The sequence below is a fragment of the Pleurodeles waltl genome, chromosome 6 (assembly GCF_031143425.1).
Source record: "Pleurodeles waltl isolate 20211129_DDA chromosome 6, aPleWal1.hap1.20221129, whole genome shotgun sequence".
In the NCBI taxonomy this organism is placed as follows: Eukaryota; Metazoa; Chordata; class Amphibia; order Caudata; family Salamandridae; genus Pleurodeles; species Pleurodeles waltl.
The window spans coordinates 1,244,812,398-1,244,838,342 of NC_090445.1; positions in this window are offsets into that span (position 1 = coordinate 1,244,812,398).

The window sequence follows — 25,945 nt, forward strand, 5'->3', positions numbered from 1 at the left end:
AACAATGTCCGTGCACCAACAGTCCAAAAATGCATGGGCGAGGCCCACAAACGACACCTGACCGCAATCGGAGAGAACACTGCTGGGGCATCAGATAGAAATACTACAGGCACCTCAGGGGGAAGGGAAGGGGGGGCACCTCAGCCAGATGAATGGGAAGCCAGATCCACGACGTGGCACCATGCCCATTGATGTATCCTGGGGAGTGCAAAGCCACAGTCTCTCAAGTCTATACAGTGGGTGGTTTGCCCACTGTGTCATCCTGGGGAGTGCAAAGCCACAGTCTCTCAAGTCTATACAGTGGGTGACTTGCCCACTGTGCCATCCTGGGGAGTGCAAAGCCACAGTCTCTCAAGTCTGTTCAGTGGGTGGCTTGCCCACTGTGCCATCCTGGGGAGTGCAAAGCTACAGTCTCTCAAGTAGATGCAGTTCTCTACTGGTACTGGGTTGGACTGGTGCCCATACTGGATGAGTCTCCATTTGAAAGTTCTTGTCCTGTCACTGTCCCAGCTGCACATGGGATAAGGATGCCTGATGTGGCGGTCCATTCATTCCTACACGGTGCTTGCCCTGTTCAGCGGTGCTTTGCCATGGCGGTCTTTGCCCTGTTCAGCAGGTCTTCACCATGGCGGTCTTTGCCCTGTTCAGCGGTGCTTTGCCATGGCGGTTCTGGACTGTTCAGCTGTGCTTTGCCATGGCGGTCTTTGCCCTGTTCAGCGGTGCTTTGCCATTGCGGTTCTGGACTGTTCAGCAGTGCTTTGCCATGGCAGTTCTGGACTGTTCAGCGGTGCTTTGCCATGGTGGTCTTTGCCCTGTTCAGCAGGTCTTCACCATGGCGGTCTTTGCCCTGTTCAGCGGTGCTTTGCCATGGCGGTTCTGGTACGGACATTGGTGTGTGGCATGACGTGCCCTACACTGGGCATTGGTGTGTGGCATGACGATCTCTACACTGGGCATTGGTGTGTGGCATGACGTTCCATCATTGCCCAGCCGGGGCCCTCCTGGGCTGTGACTCGGGGGGGACTCAGGACCAGTGACGATACTTGGGCCCTCCTGGGCTGTGACTCCGGCGGTGGTCTCTGGACCAGTGACGATACTTGGGCCCTCCTGGGCTGTGACTCCGGCGGTGGTCTCTGGACCAGTGACGATACTTGGGCCCTCCTGGGCTGTGACTCTGGCCGTGGTCTCTGGACCAGTGACGATACTTGGGCCCTCCTGGGCTGTGACTCTGGCAGTGGACTCTGGACCAGTGACGACGGCGCTGGCGGTTGTGTCTGGACCGCCGGAAATGATGGCGCACTTCTCCGCCGTGACACTCACAACAGGCTGGCAAGACTTCCTCTGGACCTTCCCCACCTTTGGTGGAGTCACAGCTGACTCTCCAATCCCCTTCGAACCCAGGTCAGTTGTTGTCTCACCAGGAGTCTTAACACGGTCCTGTCGTCCACTCTCCAATTTTAGAGCCTTTACAGGGGGTGGGCTGCCAGTGCCTTGGCTCCGGGTCCTACTGCCTGCCCTAGTGGCCGGTGCACTCCACAATCCCTGAACACGCACCTCTGGTATTGGAGGCTTTTTGTCTGAGGCGCTACGACGGGACTGATGAATTGAAGGGGGGGTGGGGGCAAAAAGGTCAATTTTACAGAGGGACAGTTTCTGACGAACACTGGGATGGGTAGTTGGAGGGGGTCTGGGAGTGGAGGAAGAGGAGGTGGTTGTCGGAGGTGTCACTTTAGCTGTTTTGGGTGCAGGTGCAGGTACAGGAGGCTGTAGTGAGGTGGATGGATGTTGGGTGAGTGATTGCCGGCGTTTGTGTACTTTGGGAGGGGGCATCACAGACACACTGGGAGAGGACACAGGGGACGTGTAAATGGCAGTGGAGGTGGTGAGTGCAGGTGAGTGGCTTGTGGAGCTGGGTTTCCTGGTGCGATTCCTGGTGCCTGTAGATGTGGTGCATGCAGGTGTGTGTGTAGACGAGACTGGGAGGGAGGAGGGAGAAGAGGAGGAGGGGGACACAGTGGAGACAGTGGATGTTGCTGTGTCTGTATGAGTGTGATGCTTGTGTGAGTGCCTGTGGGATGTGTGGTGCCTATGTTTGCTTGAGCTACTTTTGGGTGTTGACTTGTGTGCATGCTGGTCTGTAGGTGTGCTTGGGATGGGCTGGGGTACAGGGGATTGGGTCTGGGTGGAGGAAGTTGGAGGGGGGAGGCTCGACACAGGGACAATGGCTGCCATCAGTGCTGAAGCCAGAGATTGCAGGGTTCGCTGAAGGACAGCCTGACCAGAATGAATGCCCTCCACGAATGCATTACCGTGTTGTAACTCTCGTTCTACACCCTGGATGGCATTCACAATGGTAGACTGCCCAACAGTAAGTGACCTGAGGAGGTCAATGGCCTCCTCACTGAGGGCAGCAGGGGTGACTGGGGCAGGGCCTGAGGTGCCTGGGGCGAAGGTGATGCCCACCCTCCTGGGTGAGCGGGCACAGGGCGAACGCTGAGGGGCTGCTGGGAGGGCGGTGCTGGTAGGGGAGGTGGCGGCTGTACCTGTAGAAGTGGTGCGCACAGATGGTGCCGCCACCACAGGGGAGCTCCCATCGGCGGACGAGTCCGTGTCGCTGGTTGGTGATCCGGTGGCAAACGTGAAGCTCCCCTCGCCCTCCGTCCCACTGGTGCATTCTGAGTCCGTGGTGTGGCCCTCCATGGCCATGTGGGATGCAGCTCCCTCGTGCTCCGGTGCCACTGTACCTCCGCCTGTTGATGCTGATGTACAAAAGGACAGGGATAGCAGGAAAAGGGGGGGAGACAGAAGAACAAGAGTTTTAGTGCATGGTATTCCGCTACCGTTGGCGGACAAGACAGACGCAGCAGCCCCCTGCATTACACCGTGCTCCTGCACTCTGCACACGCAATTTCTGGGTTATGGCCTACATGGCAATGGTGGACATCTGCGCACATGGATGCCACAGGAGCAAATATACCTCGATTTGGCACTCTGCTGAGGTGGGGTTGAGTGCCACATGGCCTACATTACGGAGGGGCCTTGCCTACCTAACTCGCCTTGGCCTAGGGACACCCACAGCCCACCTCCCCCACCCAGACACCTCCACTGCACGCAAAGTCCGCAGAATGAGGTTGTACTCACCCCCTTGTGTCTGCTGTGATGTCCTCAAGCGCCAATCCAACTCCGGGTAGGCCACCGCCAGGATCCGGAACATCAGGGGGGTCATGGTGCGATGGGCACCCCTCCCACGTTGGGAGGCCATCCCCAGCTGAGCCTCCGCTGTCTTCTTGCTGCAGCGGCGAATGTCCTCCCATCTTTTCCAGCAGTGGGTGCCCCGTCTGTGGTGGGCCCTCAGGGTCCGGACCTCCTTGGCGATGGCACGCCAGATGTCCCTCTTCTGGTGGGCGCTGACCTACATGACATGCACAAGGGAAGAGGAACAGTCATTACCAAGTGCACCGTTGTTGTGAGTGGCTCCCTCCCTACTCTGGCCATGTGGCCCATTTATTCCCATGCATTAATGTTCAATCAACTCTGCCCACTTCCCTCTTCCACCCAGCCCTCTCCACCCAGGCCTAGCCCATACAACGTGCTCCCTGTGTACTAACCTGTTGGTCTGGAGGACCGTAGAGTAGCGTGTACTGGGGGAGGACCCCATCCACAAGTTTCTCCAACTCCTGTGCAGTGAAGGCACGGGCCCTTTCCCCAGATGCAGCAGCCATCGTTGCTTCCAGACCGAGGTCACAGCAGCACTAGCAGTGTAGGTCCTCTCCTGTCGAAGGTCAGGTATCTAGTGAGTGAACACATAGAAAATGGCGGTGACGTCCGCGGCGGTGACATCCGCGGCGGTGCGCATCATCACCGCCGCCGCACCTGTTCATTGGCTCCTGGGACCCATAGGGTCAACCGCGGTCTACGAATGCCTACCGCAACGGTGTGCAACGCCAGCGCAGGTACCCCACAATCCCATTGTCCCAGTTTAGAGGTCAGGCAGCCGCCATTTCAGGGGCCCACATGGCTTCATTTACTACTGCGTCACATATAGCTAGGCCTACACTCAACACACATACAGGAAGGGTTTTGTGAGTGGTGTAGTCTTGTGTGTAACTGTGGGTACATACCTGGAGGAATAGTGCCTGGTTCTTCGCTGTTGTCCTTCGTAGGCACCGTCAGCTGGGACATATGAGAAGATGGCGGAATCCTCCGGTGTACCAACCGCTGGTGGACCTGTTGACAATGGAAGAAAGACATATCATCGTCACCTACCGGTTTGACCGTGCCACTATCCAGGAACTATGTACCCAGTTGGAGCCAGACCTGATGTCACCGATCCGCCATCCGACTGGAATCCCCCCTGACGTGCAGATGCTGTCAGTGCTTCATTTCCTTGCAAGTGGGTCCTTTCAGACAACAGTGGCCATGTCATCAGGGATGTCCCAGTCTTTGTTTTCCAACGTGCTGTCCAGAGTGTTGTCGGCCCTGCTGAAACACGTAAGGAGATACATAATTTTCCCTCAGGTGGAGGATTTGCCTACAGTGAATGGTGACTTTTATGCCCTTGGACATATCCCCAACATCATAGGTGCCATTGATGGGACCCATGTAGCTCTGACCCCCCCCCCACAGGAGTGAACAGGTGTACAGGAACAGGAAGAGTTATCATTCCATGAATGTCCAGATGGTGTGTTTGGCAGAACAGTACATCTCGCAGGTAAATGCTATGTTCCCTGGCTCAGCGCATGACGCCTACATCCTGCGGAATAGTAGCATCCCTGATATGATGGGTGAACTCCAGAGGCACCGGGTATGGCTATTGGGGGACTCTGGTTACCCCAACCTTTCGTGGCTATTGACCCCAGTGAGGAATCTCAGGACCAGGGCAGAGGAACGGTACAATGATGCCCATGGGCGGACTAGGAGGGTGATCGAACGCACCTTCGGCCTCCTGAAAGCCAGGTTCAGGTGCCTCCATATGACAGGTGGATCCCTATTCTACTCACCGAAGAAGGTGTGAGACATCATCATTGCCTGCTCCATGCTCCATAATTTGGCTTTGCGACGCCAGGTGCCTTTTCTGCAGGAGGATGATCCAGATGACGGTGTTGTAGCAGCTGTCTGTGGAGCTTGTGGACAGTGATGAGGATGAAGCTGAGGAAGAAGAAAACGACAACAGGGAGTGAGAACATTTTCTGGTTTGACATTACATTAACTTTCACACGTCTACCTCTATCCTGTTAGTCTATTTCAATCACTATTTGTTAACTGAGTTGTACCCTTCCATTACGGTTTCACAGGTGTGGTAACCTACGTGTCAACTGCTTGCATTTTTCAAGGGCTTGTGATGTGTGACATAGGTATGTTAGCCTTACAATGGTACAGCCATTATGACACTGTCATTGATAATACAAAGTAAAAAATCATAGACTGACTCCAGATTGTTTTGTGTTTCAAGGGTGTTTATTTAAGTGCTCAAAAAATGAAGGGGGGTTGTAAATTGGTGGTGGGTGATGGTGGAGGAATGTCCATGGCAGAGTCCAGTCTATTAGTCTCACAGGTGCACTGCCCATCTGGGCATAGGAAGTGGAGCTGGGGCATTTCTAATATGGACAGGTTAACAAAGTGGGACAGTGGGAGGACAATCAGGGTGGTCTTATTTCCTGGCGGGGGTCTTGCCATCTTGCTCTGTCCTGTTCCTGGATCTCAGGGACCGCTTGCGTGGTGGTTTTCCGTCTGCAGGGGGTGGGGTGCTGGTGTGGTGGTCCTGTGGCGGGGCATCCTGTCCACTAGCGCCGGCGGAGGTGGTGGGCAGTTCATCGTCCTGGCTAGTGTCAGGGGCCCCTTGGAGTGCCACGGTGTCCCTCAAGGTCTGCTGTATGTCCTTCAGCACCCCAACGATGGTGCCCAGGGCGGAGCTGATGGTTCTGAGCTCCTCCCTGAACCCCAAATACTGCTCCTCCTGCAGGCGCAGGGTCTCCTGCAACTTGTCCAGGACCGTCGCCATTGTCTCCTGGGAGTGGTGGTACGCTCCCATGATGGAGGAGAGGGCCTCGTGGAGAGTTGGTTCCCTTGGCCTGTCCTCCCTCTGTCGCACAGCAGCCCTCCCAGTTCCCCTATGTTCCTGTGCCTCCGTCCCCTGGACCGTGTGCCCACTACCACTGCCCCCAGGTCCCTGTTGTTGTTGGGAGGGTGGGTTAGCCTGGGTTCCCTGTAGTGGTGGACACACCGCTGATTGACCTGTCCTGGGTATGGAGGATTGGGTGGGTGCTGTGCTGGTGTTACCAGAGGGTGGAAGGTCGGTGTTGGGCTGTGCCTGTGCAATGGGAACCGACTGTCCTGAGGCCCACGATGGTCCGGGCTGGTCATCAAGATCCAGTAGGGCAGAGCTGCTCTAATCACTGTGGGCCTTTTCTGTGGGTGGAGTGGTGTTGTCTGGATCCTCTGGTGTGGTGACGGTCCTTCGGGTTCCTGCAGGGGCATAAGAGCATGATTATTGCATGTGTGTGTGTAATGGTGTGCAATGGGTGTGTGTGTGTGAACCCCAGTGCAAGCATTCCTGTGTGGAGGCTTGTGTGATGATGGTTGGGGGGGGTGTTCTGGGTATGTGCAGTGAGCATGCTTTGGTGAGGGGTGACCATGCTTAGTTGTGTCATGCAGGGCTTGGTGTTGGGATGGGTGGTTTGTGTTATGGGTACATTAGTGATGAGTTGGAGTGATAGGGGAGGGGGTGAGGGGGGGGTGTGTGATAGCATGCAGGTAGGGTGGGGGATCTGATAGTTAAGATTTGACTTACCAGTGTCCCATCCTCCACCGACTCCTCCGAGGCCCTCAGGATGCAGGATGGTCAAGACTTGCTCCTCCCATGTTGTTAGTTGTGGGGGAGGAGGTGGGGGTCCGCCGCCAGTCCGCTGTACCGCGATGTTGTGCCTGGAGACCGTGGAACGCACCTTCCCCTGTAGGTCATTCCACCTCTTCCTGATGTCCTCCCGATTTCTTGGGTGCTGTCCCACTGCATTGACCCTGTTGACTATTCTGCGCCATAACTCCATCTTCCTGGCTATTGATGTGTGCTGTACCTGTGAGCCAAATAGCTGTGGCTCTACCAGTACGATTTCCTCCACCATGACCCTGAGCTCCTCCTCGGAGAAGGGGGGGTGTCTTTGGCGTGCCATGGGGTGGTGTGGGTGATGTGTGGGGTGGTGTATGTGTTGATGAGTGTGGTGAGTGTAGTGGTGTGTGGTGTTTTGTGTATGGATGTTGTGTGGGTGATGGTGTTGTGTGCCTCTGTGTGATGGGGTTGTCAATTGCTGTGCTGTCTCTCTGGCCTTCTTTCAGAATTTGTGGTCGTAGGGGTTTGTGGGTGATGTGGGTGTGTGTTTTATATTGTGTTGGGTGTGTGGGAGTGTTGTTTGTATGTGTATCAGGTGTGTATATTTCAAATTGTCCAATGTGGCGGTGTTTTGTAGATTTGTGTGTATTTTGAGCGCGGCGGTGTGTACCGCCAATGGAATACCGCAGTTGAAAGACCGCTGCGTGGATTCGTGGGTCATAATAGCATGGGCATGTTTCTGTTGGCGTGGAGGTGGAGGATTTGTTGCCGCATGTTTATCGCTGACCTTTGGTGTGGCGGTGTTGTGTGGGTGTCTGAATTTCGGCGGATTCCGAGATGTGTGTCATAATAGCTGTGGCGGTCTACCGCGGCCGCGGCGGTGTATTGACGTCTTCTGCACGGCGGTAAGCGACTTTTACCGCCAATGTTGTAATGACCCCCTTTGCCTTTTCTGAACTTTGGTGCTGAATCCTGATACCTTGCTGGGCGAATTGATGTCCTGATGACGAAGACTATCTTAGCTTGCTGATCTAATTGAGGAGAGGTATTCTTGTACCCATATGTTTGTTATGTCAATTTGTTTTTCTTTCTAGGTACCAACCGCACTGTTTGATAGAGCCATAGTTAGATGTTTTCCAAATTTGTGTTTGCTAAATAGTTTTGCATGAAGCCCAACATGCTGATGCTAATCGGGTGTTATATAATGATCCTTACTAATGAGAATGTGCCACAGGGAATTACGTTGATGATTTCTTTGCTGAATCTAAATGTATGTAATATAATTTGCGCATTGTTCTTATTAATAATTTGCACTGTATCCTTAGAATGTGTAGTAGTTCAAGCTTTGATTAGATTGAGTTTCTTGTGCAGGTTTGGACAGCCAGTGTTGTTTCTGTATGTATTGTTTGGTTTTGAGATTATCTTACATGTCATTAGCATTGTTAATATAGGGGAATAAACATTCTAATTTTACTAAAGGTGTGGTTATTCATGACTGAGAGGTCATGGGGTGTGACAGTTACTGAATCCATTGATTAATAATGCTATTGATTATCACTGATTATTGATAATATTGATTAATTATTTATTATTGATCTGCATGTACTGGAGTTATGGTGGGAACATCTTAATTTGGAGGCAAAAGGTTCATCGACCTATTCACGTCTCCTTGTAAGTTTACTTATTAAGGCCTGATGTGCCAACACCTGCAATAGGAAGGGGACCCAAAAGGGAAGGAGTGAATAAATGAGATGGCTCTTCTAATTCAGGACGCCTGTTCTCGTGAGTAGCTGCATCCATGATCTGTGTTTTTTTATGCAGACAGAGGTTTGGCAGAGGGTTCTCCGGGCCAAATTTCATTTCTCTTTTTTGATGGGCCTAGCTCTGTGCAAGAAGAGTGATGTGCACTTTAGTTGTGGTGCTGTCAGGAGTCGGTGAGTGTTTTGGAGGCTAACCTGTGGTTTGGTAATCAATTTCGTGTTACCAAGTATTCAATGTTTTTTGGTGGCAATTCAAGTAGCCTGGAGGGAATTGTCTGTTTTTCGGCAAGAAATATGTTAAATGTTTGGAACATTTGCTTTGCATTACATTAGAACTGTGATTATCTGCAGCAAGAAAGTGAATGTTTTCCTAGCTAATGGGAGGTTGAACTTTCTGTTAGTGCTAGTCTGGCCCAGGTTCTTTTCTGTTTTTTTTTCTCTTTGTTTTATGAATATATTATGAGTATTCATTTTTAGAGCAAGTGTTGTTCTTAGGAATTGTTAGAAATTGTGGTTCTGGACGGCTAAGGTATGCACCAAAGCCAGGCAGAACCCACCACTTTGGGACAAATATGTTACACAACAAAGATAACCTGTGGTCACCCCCTGATAGCTTGGCACAGATTATTCAGGCTTGACCCCAGGGGCAACCTGTAAAGCATTTGCACAATACACTCACATCAGTAACAGGACTTTATTTATATCTATGCACACACATATATATATATATATATATATATATATATATATATATATATATATATATATATATATATATATATATATATATATATATATATATTGTGTAAATTGTAAATGAAACAATAAGTACAGGCTGGTGCTTGCTATCCTGCGGTAAATAGTAATCACCAGTGGCATACAGCAACTTATCGGTGGATAGCTACCACTAGAGACTACACACATCTAGCATGATGACTGTTCATACTAGGCAAGTATTGCAGCCTTACCGTGTATCCTGAGCAGTGCCAAACATAAAACGACCTACAGTAATATGTAGTGCGTAAGGTAGTGGCTGAAACACATAAATCACCAAATGTTAGCATGTGGAATGTGTCTTGGCTTCAACTAGGATAAATACAGCAGGTCTTATGATCCTCCTTCACTAAAAGGTACATAGTGGTTATTTCAGGGCAAGTTGCCAGAGTACCTGTGCGTACTCATAGGTGTTACAGTACGGGCAGCTGGCAAATCATCCCTGTGAAGGGATGTGCAGTGACTAGCTCACCTTCCTCTCGGGACAAGAGGTGGACACTGGTTAATGTTTGTCAACCAGAAGGTGGCAAGAACGGTACCAAGACTCTTCGAGTCTCTGAGGAGCCGAGGCAGGTGCCGCCTAACCCTGCTGGGTGGGGAATAGAGCCTCGTAGGTCCCACTCCACCATCCGCACCTGGGTCTTGAGTTACCCTCTATCGGAAGGTTCCTGGTTGTTTAGGCAAACCGGCAAGTTCACACTGACGGGTGCATCCCTCAATGCCGCGGCAACACCCTACTCTTCCTGCACTGGCTGTCTGAGTCACCGCTAACATCTCTCTCTTTGCAGCCCCGGGGTGACACAGCACAGGCCATGTGGGTAACTTCTTTGGGCGTTTTTCCACCACTCCTTACTCTCGGTTCGGAGGAAAGCAACAGAGCCTTCGTGCTCCTCAGGGTGTGCTAAGAATCAGTGGCCAACACATCCCACGTGCTAGGGGAAACTAGAGCGCATACAATGCGCTTAGTGGAAAAAAAAGGGGCAATATAAAGCTCTATAGTTTGCAGAGGCCAGGGACAACAACCAATGCTCATCAAGCGTTGGGGACCCTTGGAGGACACTTGGGGAGAGGGCTGCAAACCAGCACAGCAAAGGTTAGCAATTCCAATGGCAATCCCTCCTGGCAGACCCACAGCAGCTTCCAGTTAGACCAGAATCAGGGAGCAGCTGGCAGCAGAGCAACAAATAGAAAAGCAATCTGGCGAGTCCTTTAGGCTACTCAATACTTCAGACAGCAGGGCAACAGCAGAACAGGAGTCTAGGTGAGTCCTTTGTGCAGCGCAGAAGTCCTTCAAATAGAGATTTGATCTCAGCTCCAAAAGTGCTCTGAAAATATGGGGTCAGAGCCCCGGTACATATACTCAATATGTCTTTGATAAAAGGGGTGACAGGTAAACTCATCTGTTGACTCATCTGTGAAGCACCTAGCTACACAGATGGGGTATATCAGTCATTTGTCTGAGGGCAGGGCACAGCCTATTGACATGTAAGGTATAAACAACCTCTCCCAGCCCCCGAAGAGTATCAGTACACAGATGGGTGAAGATACCTCTCCTGTCTCACCCAGCCCTTCCTATGTTGTGGCTGTCTGGAAAGTATCCACAAAGTGTTACTCTCACTCTGTCCTAGATGTGGATTGGAGTCAGGCTACAAAATACTATAGTTATAAGCACAGAGAAATGCCTACTTTCTAAAAGTGGCATTTCTAAAACAGTAATGCAAAAACCAACTACTTCAGTTAGCAGGATCTTTTACTATTATTCCAAACATATCAAACATGGCAACGCTACTCCTTTCAGATGATAAATTACCACTTAAATATATATAAGGGGATTCCCAATTCTAGCCTATGAGAGTAGCAGCCCTCACAGTAGTGAAAAACTAAATGGGCTGTTTGCCACTTTTAGGCAATGCATAAAAGTACATGTACTACCCTTTACAAACACAGCTCCCTGTCCATTGGGCTGGGTAGGGCCTATCTTAGGGGTGACAGGTGTAGCAAAAGAGGAGTAGGTTGAAATGCCAAGTCAATGTGTCAGTAAACTGTGCATGCAGGCCCTGCAGTTGCAGGACTGAGACAGGTTTGGAAGGCTACTTCTGTGGGTGGCACAATCAGCCCTACAGGTCCACTAGTAGCATTTACTTTACAGGCCCTGGGTATATGGTATTCCACTTTAAAAGAGACTTACAAGTAAATTAAATATGATAAACAAGCATAGGTTAATCATATCATGTTTTGAGGTAGAGTGCACTGGCACCTTAGCATTGATTAGCAGTGGTAAAGTTCCCAGAGTCCTAAAGCCAACAAAAAGAGGATCAGAAAAGTAGAAGGAGGAAGGCAAAATGTTTGGGGTAACTCTGCAGAAAGGGTCATCTCCAACACAACCCCCCCCCTCGAACCTAAAGCCAGGGTAGACCAGGCAATACCTTGCTAGGCTTTCCTCCTTCGGGTGAAAGAAAGTGGACAATGGCCTGCAACTGCCGGGGCACATGCCAGTTCTACGCCTCTCTGAACCTGGTTGGATCCCTCTGTATATACTTTCAGGACACATTAACCTAACCCTTCTCCTCACCTATGGACTCCATATGTGAGGCACCTAGCTTTAATCTGCTCACAGATGCAACTCAGTAGTCAAATGGTATCATCATGACCAACAAAGTGATGTGACCAACTCCACCCCTTGGATCTGACTTCTGTTCCCAACCCAAGAAAAACTCTGCCACACAGACAGAAACCAACAGAGGCCTCTGACAGTTGTCAGCATGTAGAGCCATGTCCCAGGCCATCTAGGGGTCTTTATCACCAGTTCAGGGGTGGTATTCTAAGACTGGTCCTGGAGCCCAGGAACAGTGCCCTCAGGTTTGACAGGAGCTAGGGGCATGGCTTTCCTCTCCCCTGCCCCTCCTTCTGGGGTTCTGTACCCTCCTTTTAGGAATGGTATCCCCAGAAACCCAAACTGTTACGGCTGATGTGTCAGCCATCCTGCTCAGCTCTCCCACCAGTTCATGGTTTCTACTCTACAACTGATCTTCCAACTAAGGGTCTACACCCTTGGGCTGAGCCAGGGTCAGAGGTGAGACCTCCCTCCTCCTGCCCCTCCCTCTGAGTTCTGCACTCTCCCACCAGGAGTCGTACCCCCAGAAGACAAATTGGTGGGGATGCTTGCGGCAGCTGCCCCCCCCCACCAGATCAGGGGTGATACTCTGGACCTGGCCCTTCCACCAAGGGTCTTTGCCCTTAGTCTGTTCAGGGGTTAGGGGAGAGTCCTTCTTCCCCCTGCCCCTCCATCTGGACTTCTGCACCCTCCTTTGCAGAGTGGTGCTGCCAGTCACTGGAACTGGTTGGATGCTTGTGTAAGCCACCCTCTCAAGTTCTCCTAACACTATGAGGTCTCCCTCAGTGGATGGTCTCCTTGTACAAATAAGATTCCCTTCCTGGGGCCTCTTCAGGGTATTCTCCATGCTCTGGGGCTGGGCATAGGGCACCCTGGGATGTATGGTATATCTCCAAATCCCACCTCTCCTCCTCTGAGAAGGAATATGGGACCTTTCGCCCACCCTACTACAAGGGGTCCTATCAGTTGGAGGGGATCCTGAGCCACTCTCTTTGGGAACTGCTTCACTAGACCTCTTGGTACTCACCCAAAGTCCTTTGCTAGTTTTCTGGGGCAGAGAACGTACACACCAACAGATGTAGGTGTAGCCCCAGAAAACAACAATGGAACATGTGCTCTCTGATGATCAGATAGTACAGCCATTTAAAATTGTTCCTGTGCTACTCAGCACCCATCTACCTAGTGTTTTGCAACAATTCTTCACAAAGTCCTCCCAAGACTGCTGAGATAGTTTCTTACTGCCCCTGAACCTCAACATGCTCTTCAGGGGTGAATGCATACCTTGCAATCAGGGCTCTTTCCTTTCATGGGGGTGTACATCTACCTAACTCTCCATCCCTTCTAGGGCCAGAGTGCATCACTCCCATCACCAGGAAAATAACTACTCAGGCCAGTTCCCTAATCCTCCTCAGGGATCCTGCACACTTTTAGAGCCTTCTCATACTCCCGCAGCCACTGATGTGTGTCATCCTCCTCCTTGAAGCTAGACACCATGTCTGTGGGAATGTAGATGGTGCTCCTACACTAGTCTCACAATCGCTACCATCATTGGACTCCACCCGCAGCACCAGTGGGTCCAGAACTCTACAACTATGCCCAGGGGTCAGTTTCCTTCCCTCAAGAGCAAGCTTTTTACTGGTGAAGGCCCTTTCAGTCTCTGCCATCCTCTCTTGTGCTATGGCTTTTTCAGCCTGTAGCCTTTTCTCTTCTACAGCCAGCTGTGTCAGCTGCAACCTCAGGTCCCTCTCAGCCTGTCTATCCTTGAGTTTCTCTGGGGACAGGGTTTGGGAGGTGACACTGCTCTTGAAATCAGACCCAGCACGGGACTCTTTTTCAATAATTCACACCGCCCAGGAGAGTCCAGAAATGTCCATCCCACCCCCAGAAGAGGCCCCCAGTGATGACAGCAGCTCTGTCTCCCTGGACCCAGATGACCAGCCCGGCCCATCGGGGACCTCGGGACAGTCGGTTCCCCTCAGACAGCCACAGGCTACAGCAGACCTACCCCCCTCTGGGAACACCAGCACAGCACCCACCCAGCGGGCCCATGCCTCTGTCTCCAGGACAAGTCAATCAGCGGTGTGTCCACCACTACAGGGCACCCAGGTTAACCCACCACCCCAACAACAACAGGGACCTGGGGGCAGTGGTAGTGGGCACACGGTCCAGGGGACAGAGGCCCAGGGAAACAGGGGAACTGGGAGGGCTGCTGTGCGACAGGGGGGGGACAGGCCCAGGGAACCCACTCTCCACGAGACCCTCACCTCCATCATGGGAGCATACCACCACTCCCAGGAGACGATGGCGACGGTCCTGGCCAGGTTCCAGGAGATCCAGGTACTGCAGGAGGAACAGTTTATGGGGTTCAGGGAAGAACTGAGAAACATTAGTTCCGCAATGGGCACCATCGTTGTGGCTCTCAACCAGATTGTCACCACATTGCGGGACTATGTGGCACCACAAAGGGCCCCTGTCACTAGCATGGACCAGGAACAGGCTACCACCTCCGCCGGCGCTAGTGGACAGGAGGCCCGGACACAGGAACAACCGGCCACCAGAACCCCACCTCCTGCAGAAGAAGAACCACCCCGCAAGCAGTGCCTGAGATCTAGGAAGAAGACAGAGTAGGATGCCAAGACCCCCGCCAGGAAAGGATACCCCCTGATGTCATCCCACTGTCCCACATTGTCACCCTGTCCAAGCTTAAACTGCCCCTGCTCCACAATCCACAGGCATATGGACAATGCACCTGTGAGACTGAGAATCTGGACTCTGCCATGGACATTCCTCCACCATCACCCATCACTGATTTTCAACCATGTCCCAAAATTGAGCACTTTAACAAACACACTTATTGCACACAAATAATCTGGAGTCTGCCTGTATTTTTGAAAATATGTATTAGACATAAACGTGCCAAAATGACCAGTTACATTGTGATGACAACATACCACTATCACACAGCTGTAGTCCATGGGCAAACAAAGCAAAGGTCACGCAGTGGGGCCCACATCTCTGAAATTGGAAGGGAAAGTCACAACTCTGTTAGCATACACTGGGTGAAGAGGACAGACAGTAGACAGGCATGAGACTGTAAGTAAATGTAAAATGCCGGTGTTGATTCTTACCTGTGTGTTATTGAAAATACTGCTGTATCACTGTGTCCCTGTTGTCTGTGTCGTCCTCTTCGTCTTCCTCCTCTTCACTCTCCGCAGGCTCCACAGCTGCTACAACACCACCATCTGGACCATCCTCCTGCAGAAAAGGCACCTGGCGTCGCAATGCCAGGTTGTGAAGCATACAGCAGGCCACGATGATCTGGCACACCTTCTTTGGTGAGTACATTAGGGATCCACCTGTCATATGCAGGCACCTAAACCTGGCCTTCAGGAGGCCGAAGGTTCTTTCTATAATCCTCCTAGTTTGCCCATGGGCCTCATTGTAGCGTTCCTCTGCCCTTGTCCTGGGATTCCTCACTGGGGTCAGTAACCACGACAGGTTAGGGTAACCTGAGTCACCAATTAGCCACACACGGTGTCTCTGTAGTTGTTCCATCACATAAGGGATGCTGCTATTTCGCATGATGTACGCGTCATGCACTGACCCAGGGAACTTGGCATTTACATGGGAGATGTACGGGTCAGCCAAACAGACCACCTGGACATTCATGGAATGATAACTTTTTCTGTTCCTGTACACCTGTTCACTTTCACTGGGGGGTACCAAAGCCACATGTGTTTTCCATCAATGGCACCAATGATGTTGGGAATATGTCCAAGGGCATAGAAATCACCCTTCACTGTAGGCAAATCCCCCACCTCAGGGAAAACGATGTATCTCCGCATGTGTTTGAGCAGGGCAGACAACACTCTGGACAACACCTTGGAAAACATAGGCTGAGACATCCCTGATGAAATGGCCACTGTTGTTTGAAATGACCCACTTGCTAAGAAATGGAGTACTGACAGCACCTGCACTACAGGGGGGATCCCTGTGGGTTGGCGGATGGGTGACATCAGGTCTGCCTCCAGCTGGGCACACAGTTCATGTATAGTGGCTCGGTCAAGCCTGTATGTCAGAATGACATGTCGTTCCTCCATTGTCGACAGGACCACCAGCGGTCTGTACACGGGAACATTCCTCCATCTCCTCGCAAGTCCCAGCGGACGGTGCCTAGGAAGGACAACAGCGAGCACAGAGTCAATCAACCCACAGGTAAGTTGCCACAGCTTGCACAGTACACGATTCTCTATGCATTGAATGGCTTGTATGAGTGTCGATGCAAGGCATAGGCATGTGTGACGCAGTAGAAATTAAGCCATGTGGGCCCTTGAAATGGCAGCTGCCTGACCTGTGAAGTGCGACAATGGGATGTGAGGTCAATGCGCTGGCGTGGCACACCGTGGCGGTGGGCGGTCGAAGACCGCGGTGCAAAGCCGCATTGGTTAACATTGAACCCTATGCGTTTCAGGAGCCAATGACGAAGTGCGCCGGTGGTCGCGGGACGCACCACCGCGGTACGCACCGCCGCGGACGTGACCGCCATTTTCTATCTGCTTAATCACTCGAGACCTGATCATCCACAGGAGAGGACCTATACTGCAAGTGCTGCGGTGACCTCGGTCTGGAAGGGACAATGGCTGCTGCGACTGGGGAAAGGGCCCCTGCCTTCACTTCTGAAGAATTGGAGAAACTCGTGGAAGGGGTCCTCCCCCAGTATGCGCTACTCTACGGTCCTCCAGACCAACAGGTAAGTACACTGGGAGCATGCTTTGGGGGCAATGCCTGTGTTGAGTCGGGTGGATGAAAGATGGTGGGGAGGGGAGCGATTGAGGCATGCATCAAACGACGGATGAGAGCATGTGCCACATGGCAAGGGTGGGGATGGGGGGCCACTCACATCGAGCATGCAGAAAATTATAATAATGTTATTTCTCCCCCTGTACAGGTCACATAGGTCAGCGCCCATCAGAAAATCGACATTTGGCGTGCCATCGCGCCGGACGTCCGGACCCTGGGGGTCCACAACAGACGGGGCACCCACTGCCGCAAGAGGTGGGAGGACATCCGCCACGGGAGCAGGAAGACCGCGGAGGCTCTGCTGGGGATGGCCTCCCAACGTAGGAGGGGTGCCACTCGTCAATTGACCCCCCTGATGTCTCGGATCCTGGCGGTGGCCTACCCAGATTTGGATGGGCGCATGAGGACATCACAGCAGACACAAGGGGGTGAGTACCAGCACATTCTGCTATTTTAGCGCACAGTGGAGGTGTCTGGGTGGGGGAGGAGGGCAGTGGGTATCCCTAGGCCAGGGCGATTTCTGTAGGCTAGGCCCCTCCTTAAGGCATAGCCCTGTGCCCCTGTCCCCCACCTCTGTAGGGTGCCAAGTACAGCTATCCATGGCCCTGTGTCACCTATGTGTGCAGTTGTCGTCCATAGGCTTGTAGGCCAAGTCCCAATGATTGAGTAGTGTACCCCAAGTGCGCGGCGTAGTGCAGGGGGCTTCTGTGTCTGTCCTCTCCGCCAACTGTGTTGCCAATGGATGCACTCAACATGTCTTCATTCCCCCCCCCTTTTTTGCTGCTCTTCCTGTTCATGTGTGCATTAGCATCATCAGGTGGAGGAGAAGTGGCATCGGAGCACGAGGGAGCTGCATCTCACATGGCCCTGGAGGGCCATGCAACCGACTCAGAGTTCACCAGTGAGATGGAGGGCGAGGGGAGCTCCACAACGGGGACACGTGGAGACATCAGCGACACAGACACGTCCTCGGAAGGGAGCTCCCTTGTGGTGGCCGCAACATCCGTGCCCACCGCAACAACAGGTACAGCCGCCATCCAGCGCACCAGCTCCGCCCTCCCAGCAGCCCCTCTGCGATCGCCCCGTGCCCGCTCGCACACGAAGGCGGGCATCTCCTTAGCCCCAGGCACCTCAGGCCCTGCCCCAGTTACCCTTGCTGCCCTCAGTGAGGAGGTCATTGACCTCCTCAGGACGCTCATTGTTGGGCAGTATACCCTTTTGAATGCCATCCAGGGGGTAGAAAGGGAGGTGCACCGGAGCAATGCATACCTGGAGGGCATTCATTCGGGTCAGGCTGCCCATCAGCGATCGTTCAACGCTCTGGCCTCAGCACTGACGGCAGCCATTCTCCCTGTCTCCTCCCTCCCTCCTCCAACTTCCTCCACCCAGTCCCACTCCCCTGTTCCTCTGCCTATCCCAGACACACCTACAGACCAGCCTGCACACACCTCAACACCCAAGGGCAGCTCATCCAGACATAAGCACCACACATCACACAAGCATTCACACAAGCAACAGCCACATGCAGACATACCAACAGCCACTGCCTCCTCTGTGTCCCCCTCCTCCTCGTCTCCCTCCTCCCTCCCTGTGATGTCTCCACTCACACTTGCATGCACAACATCATCAGCCACTACGTCCATCACCAGCACACCCACCAGAACACTCCGCACACGTGCAGTCACCACCCCCACTGCCATTTACACATCCCCTGTGTCCTCTCCCAGTGTGTCTGTCACCCCCTCTTCCAAACCACACAAACGCAGGCAGCCACCCACCCAACAGCCATCCACCTCACGACAGCCTCCGTCACAAGCACCTGCACCCAAAGACACCACACTTGACTCTCCTACAACCACATCCTCTTCCTCCACTCCCATACCCACTGCACCTACCCTTCCCACTGCTCCTAAAAAGTTTTTCCTGTCCAAAATTAACCTCTTTCCATCACCTGACCCACCCCCTCCATCTCGTAAGAGTCCAATCAGCACCTCAGCCACCACAACCCCTGGACCTACAAGGTCCATAGTACAGGGATATTGGAGTCCACCACCTTCAAGGGCAGCAACATCGGCCAGCAGTAAAGGGACAGCCAGCCCACCCCCTGGGAAGAAAACCAAGAAAGGCAAGGCCCGGCGCGAGAGGCCAGAGACGGCAGCCTCCAAAGGCACTACCCTGGCACCGTCAGGAAGTGGGGTGCCACCTGGCCCATCTACAAAGGGAGGCAAGGGCCACAGAGAATCACGGAAGGATGGCAAGGGCAGCACGGCTGACAAGTCCGACAGCAGGCGAGCTGCCCAGGAGGGCCCCACCAGCCCCATTCCGGGTGTGAAGGAGGACACCCACGGGCCCGGGACTCCAGCACAGGAGGGCCCCGGAAGCGAGAAGTCGGATGGCGAGTGAACTCCATATATTGGCCGGATATGGTGCCCTGGAGACACATGTCAAGAACCGCTGAACAGGGCCCTTCAAGAAAAGCACAGCTGAACAGGGCCCTTCAAAACAAGCACCGCTGAACAGGGCACCGCCGTCTCAAGAACCGCTGAACAGGGCCCTTCAAAACAAGCACCGCTGAACAGAGCACCGCCGTCTCAAGAACCGCTGAACAGGGCCCTTCAAGACAAGCACCGCTGAACAGGGCCCTTCAAGACAAGCACCGCTGAACAGGGCCCTTCAAAACAAGCACCGCTGAACAGGGCACCGCCGTCTCAAGAACCGCTGAACAGGGCCCTTCAAGACAAGCACCGCTGAACAGGGCCCTTCAAGACAAGCACCGCTGAACAGGGCCCTTCAAAACAAGCACCGCTGAACAGGGCACCGCCGTCTCAAGAACCGCTGAACAGGGCCCTTCAAGACAATCACCGCTGAACAGGGCCCTTCAAGACAAGCACCGCTGAACAGGGCCCTTCAAGACAAGCACCGCTGAACAGGGCCCTTCAAAACAAGCACCGCTGAACAGGGCACCGCCGTCTCAAGAACCGCTGAACAGGGCCCTTCAAGACAAGCACCGCTGAACAGGGCCCTTCAAGACAAGCACCGCTGAACAGGGCCCTTCAAAACAAGCACCGCTGAACAGGGCACCGCCGTCTCAAGAACCGCTGAACAGGGCCCTTCAAGACAATCACCGCTGAACAGGGCCCTTCAAGACAAGCACCGCTGAACAGGGCCCTTCAAGACAAGCACCGCTCCGCTGGGCCCTTCAAGACAAGCACCGCTCCGCTGGGCCCTTCATCTCTGCACCGCTCCGCTGGGCCCTTCATCTCAAGCACCGCTCCGCTGGGCCCTTCATCTCAAGCACCGCTCCGCTGGGCCCTTCATCTCTGCACCGCTCCGCTGGGCCCTTCATCTCAAGCACCGCTCCACTGGGCCCTTCATCTCAAGCACCGCTCCGCTGGGCCCTTCATCTCTGCACCGCTCCGCTGGGCCCTTCATCTCTGCACCGCTCCGCTGGGCCCTTCAAGCCAAGCACCGCTCTGCTGGACCCTTCATCTCTGCACCGCTCCGCTGGGCCCTTCATCTCAAGCACCGCTCTGCTGGGCCCTTCAAGACAAGCACCGCTCCGCTGGGCCCTTCATCTCTGCACCGCTCCGCTGGGCCCTTCATCTCAAGCACCGCTCCGCTGGGCCCTTCATCTCAAGCACCACTCCGCTGGGCCCTTCATCTCAAGCACTGCTCCGCTGGGCCCTTCAAGACAAGCACCGCTCCGCTGGGCCCTTCATCTCTGCACCGCTCCGCTGGGCCCTTCATCTCAAGCACTGCTCCGCTGGGCCCTTCATCTCAAGCACCGCTCCGCTGGGCCCTTCATCTCAAGCACCGCTCCGCTGGGCACCGCCGTCTCAAGCACCGCTCCTCTGGGCACCGCCGTCTCAAGCACCGCTCCGCTGGGCACCGCCGTCTCAAGCACCGCTCCGCTGGGCCCTTCATCTCAAGCACCTCTGGCCCATTGGCAAAAGGGGCAGGCCCGGATCTGTGTCGGGCAGGGCTGCACAATGCACTCTGGGCACCATGCCTCCTCCAGTACCAGTGGAGTCTGTAATCCACTTGAGAGACTGTGGCTTTGCACTCCCCAGGATTGCACAGTGGGCAAGCCACCCACTGTAGAGACTTGTGAGACTGTAGCTTTGCACTCCCCAGGATGGCACAGTGGGCAAGCCACCCACTGTAGAGACTTGTGAGACTGTGGCTTTGCACTCCCCAGGATGGCACAGTGGGCAAGCCACCCACTGTAGAGACTTGTGAGACTGTGGCTTTGCACTCCCCTGGATGGGACAGTGGGCATGGAGGCCCCTCGTGGATCTGGCGTCGTGGACTCATGTGGCTGAGGTGCCTCCCCTTCCCTTCCCCCTGAGGTGCCTGTAGTTTTTCTATCTGATGCCCCTGCAGTGTTCTCTCCAAGGGCTTCGGGTCTCCTGTGTGGGCTTTGCCCATGTGTTGAGGCCCATCGGCCTACGTACAATGACTGAAACCCAATTTGGACAGGACAATTTACATATGTGTATATAGTTATAGATGTTTGAAAAAATATTTTACGTAGCCTTACAATATATTTGAATTTCATGATCATTTTATTTTGTCTTTGCATTCTTCCGGGGGGGCTGGGGGGTGTCACTCTGAGTTGTTGCTCTGCATTGATGTGTAGGTAGTTGTGGGTGAGGGTGGGTGTGTCGCGTATGTGTGTGCCCGTAATCTTTTCTTCTCCCCCCTCCCCTGTGTCGTAGGTGCAGTACTCACCGTTGTCTTCTGCGCCGGCGTTTGTGCTCCTGGTAGAGGAGCAGGTAGACAATAGCTGGTAGGATGTGTAGTTCTGGTTCCATGCTGTCCAGATTCCTCGTGGAGTGTGTAGAGGTGAGTGTTTTCCCGTTCGTAGTCTGTTTCCGCCGTGTTTTTATCGGCGGGGCTCCCGCCCCGGAAAAGGTGGCGGATTGATGAGTTGTGATAGGGTGGGCGGTACATTGTCTCCCGCCTGTCTGTTGTCGGTCACCGCCGCGCTGTTTGTTTGTCCCGCCGTGGCGGTCGGAGTGTTAAAGTGGCGGTCTGTGTTGGCGGTTTCCGCCAGGGTCAGAATTCAATTTTTTTGACCGCCTGCCTGTTGGCGGGTTGGCCGCCGCTTTAACACCGACCGCCAGGGTTGGAATGACCCCCTAAGTGCAGAGTTCGTAGTACAACACTGAGTCACTGTGCTATTATCCAAACGCTAGTCCTATCCTCACCGTTGATCACCACTGTTCAAAATGGGGTTTCTGGTTGGCTACTGTATGCACCTAAGCCAGACAGAACCCACCGGTCTAGTCAGGACAAGTAAGTTACACATCAAAGATAACCTGTGCTTGCCCCCTGGTATCTTGGCCGAGAGCAGTCAGGCGTATCCCCAAAGGCAATATAAAAAGCATTTGCACATTACAGTCACACCAGTAACATAATGAAGGCACAACAAAATAAACTCCACACAGGAATCTATAAAAATAGGATACCTATATCATATATATAGCACAGACCAATTGGCATATGTCTTAAGTTCTGTGTAAATGAAACAATTACTAAGGGCTGATGCTTGCTATCATGAGTAATACTGTAATCACCAGTGGCATACAGCACCTTGTCAGTGGATAGTTGGGACCTGAAATGTAACCCACTAGATACTACACACATTGACCATGATAACTGTACATACTAGTTGAGTATTGTGGACTTACTCTGTATCTTGTCAGTGCCAGACATAAAGCGACCTACAGTAACATGTAGTGCAGTAGGTAGTGGCTGAAACACATAAAGCACCAAATGTTAGCATGCGTAATGTATCTTGGCTCCTATTAGGGCAAATACAGTAGATCTTATGAGCCTTCACTACAAGATATATAGTGGTTATTCGACTGCAGGTTGTCAGAGTACCTGCGCGTCCTAGGTGTTACAGTATGAGCAGCTGCCAAATCATCCCCATGAAGGGGTGTGGGGTGACTCACTTACCTTCCCCTCTCTGGAACAGGTGGTGGATACTGGTTCCTGTTTGGCACCCAGAAGGTGGCAAGAAAGGTACAGAGGCTCCCCAGGTCTCTGGTGGGCCCAAGGCTGGTGCCAGCTAAGCCCACAGGGCAGGAAATAGGGCCTTTTAGATCCTGCTGCCCCAGTCCACACCTTGGTCTTGACTGCTGGCTCACGGGGCCCTGCTGAGTTGTCCTCAGTTTCCCACAGTGCTTGGTTTGGCAACATAGCACACCCTGCCTGTGGTTGTGAGTGCAGGCTTGAGCTCACAGAGGCTTCCTTCGTTGTGGTGGTGACACCCTGCCTTTGGAGAACAAGACACACTCTGTCCTGCACCAGATGTCTGGGTCAGCACGAACTTCTTTCTCCTCGCAGCCTGGGGGTGACACAGCACAGGCCATGTGGGTAACTTCCTTGAGCATAGCTGTGTATTTCTAACACTCCTTGCACTCGGTCTGGAGGAGAGCACCAGAGCTTTTGTGTTCCACAGGGTGTGCTGCGGGTCAGAATGTGCAATGCCCAGTGCTTCACACGTTCTGGGAGAAACTAAAGCACTCACCATGCACTTAGTGGAAAAATAAGGGGGAATATAAAACGCTCACCATGCGCTGAGTGGAAAAATAAGGGGTAATATAAAGCTCCATTGTTTGCAGAGACTAGGGTCAAAAACCTAATGCTCAACACGTGGTAGGCCACCGAAAGAATACTTGGGGGTGAGGCAGGCAGACCAGCACAACAAAGGTAAGCAAATCCAATGGCGATATCTCCTGGCAGTCCCACAGCAGGGTCCAGTTAGACCAGAATCAGGAAGCAGCTGGCAGCAGGACAACAAACAGAAAAGCAATCTAGTGAGCCCTTTAGGACACTCAATACTTCAGACAACAGGGCAAAAACAGAAGAGCGTGCCAGACGAGTCCCTTGTGCAATGCAGCTGTCCTTCTGACAAAGACTAGGCTCTAAAATAGGCTCTGTGGGGTCAGAATCCCTGTACTCATACTCAAAAATGTCTTTGCTGTAAGGGGTGACTTCACAGGAACCATTTCAAGTGTAACACAACCCCTTTCAACCTGGCCTTTGCTGCAGATATAGGTAGGGGGCAAATCAACCCTTTGTGTGAGGGCAGGACACAGTCATTTGACATGTAAGATGTAAACAACCTCTCCCTCTCCGAGCCCAGGAAGACTATCAGTGAGCAGAAGGCTGCAGATGTCTTGACTGTTACACCCAGCGCTTCCTGTGTTGTGACTGTCTGAAAAGTATGCACAAAGTGTAACTGCCACTCTGCCCTAGACATGGATTGGAGTCAGGCTGCAAAAAAAAACTAGCATTATAAGCACAGAGAAATGCCCACTTTCTAAAAGTGGCATTTCTAAAATAATAATGCAAAATCCAAATACACCAGTAAGCAGGATTTTTCACTACCATTCCAAACATACCAAACATGGCAATGCTACTCTTTCGAGATGAGAAATGACCACTTAAATATATCTGTATGGGAATTCCCAATACTAGCCTATGAGAGGAGCAGCCCTCACAATAGTGAAAAAGAAAATAGACTGTTTGTCATGACTACGATGTGTAAAATGTAAAAGTACATGTCCTATCTTTTACATACCCAGCACCCTACCTATAGGGCTACTTAGAGCCTATCTTAGGGGTGACCTCGGTGTAGTAAAAGGGGTGTTTAGGCCTTGGCAAGTAGTTTAGAATGACAAGTCAATGTGGTACTAAACTGATCACGCTGGCCCTGCAGTAGGAGGCCTGAGACAGGTTTGAAAGGCTACTCCTATGGGCGGCGCAATCAATCAACCAATCAATCAATCATGGACTTGTAGAGGCCGGCTAATCGCCCATAGGATCTCAAGGTGCTGTATGTTGGCGTGCTGCTCAGTCTTGAGGTCCTTGAGGTACTTCCTGAACTGCTTCAGGGATGCGGTCAGTCTGAGCTTGAGAGGCAGTTTGTTCCATGTACAGCCTGCTAGGTAGGAGAAGGATCTTCCTCCTGCTGTGCTTCTCCAAATCTTGGGGAAGGCTTCAAGGGCAAGCTGGAAGGAACGGAGATATCTGTTGGGTACGTGGAAGGTGAGTTGGTAGTTGAGGTATACCGATCCTATGTTGTGCAGTGCCTTTACAGTTGTGGATGAGGAGTTTGTATGTGATGCGCTTGTTGACTGGGAGCCAGTGTAGGTGTTTGAGGTGGGAGGAGATGTGGCTCTGTCGGGGGATGTCCAGGATGAGTCTGGTTGCTGCATTCTGGACTCTTTGTAGTTTTGATTGGAGTTTCTTAGTGATGCCGGCATAGAGTGTGTTGCCGTAGTCCATTTTGCTGGTGATGAGTGCGTGGGTGACTGGCTTCCTTGTGTCATAGGGAATCCATTAGAAAATCCTCCGCAGCAGTTGGAGGGTGTGGAGCAAGACAAAGAGACGGTTTTGACTTGGCAGGTCATCGATAGAGAGGAGTCCAGGATGATGCCCAGGTTGAGCGCATGGTTAGTGGAGGCGGGGGTGCTACCCAGAGTAGTGAGCCACCAAGAGTCATTCCAGGCAGAAGGGGTGGAGCTGATCACATGATCTCTGTCTTGTCCGAGTTGAGCTTGAGGCAGCTTGCCTCCATCCAGGCAGCGACTGCTCTCATCCCATTGTGGAAGTTCCTCTTGGTTTGAGCAGAGTCCTCGGACAGGGAGAGGATCAGTTGGGAGATGTCGGCATAGGAGACTATGTTTAGCTCTTGTTGTTTGGTGATCTTGGCAAGCGTGGCCATGTAGACATTGAAAAGCGTTGGGCTGAGTGAAGAGCCTTGGGGCACTCCCCAGCAAGTGTCTTTAGGTTCTGACGTGAACAGAAGTAGTCTGACCCTCTGTTTTCTTCCGGTGAGGAAGGACCTGATCCAGTCCAGGGCTTTGTCTCAGATGCTGGCGTTGTCCAATCTGTCACAGAGGGTGGAGTGGGAGACGGTGTCAAATGTGGCAGAGGGGTCGAGGAGGATGAGTGCGGCTGTGCCTCTGCATTCTAGTATGATGCATATGTAGTCGGTGGCTGCTAAGAGTGGGGTTACGGTGCTGTGGTTGCTTCTGAATCCAGACTGGGATGGATCAAGTTTACAGTGTGTCTCGAGGAATTCAGTGAGTTGGTGGTTGATGGCTTTCTCCGTTACCTTGGCTGGGAAAGGGAGCAGAGAGATGGGTCTGTAGT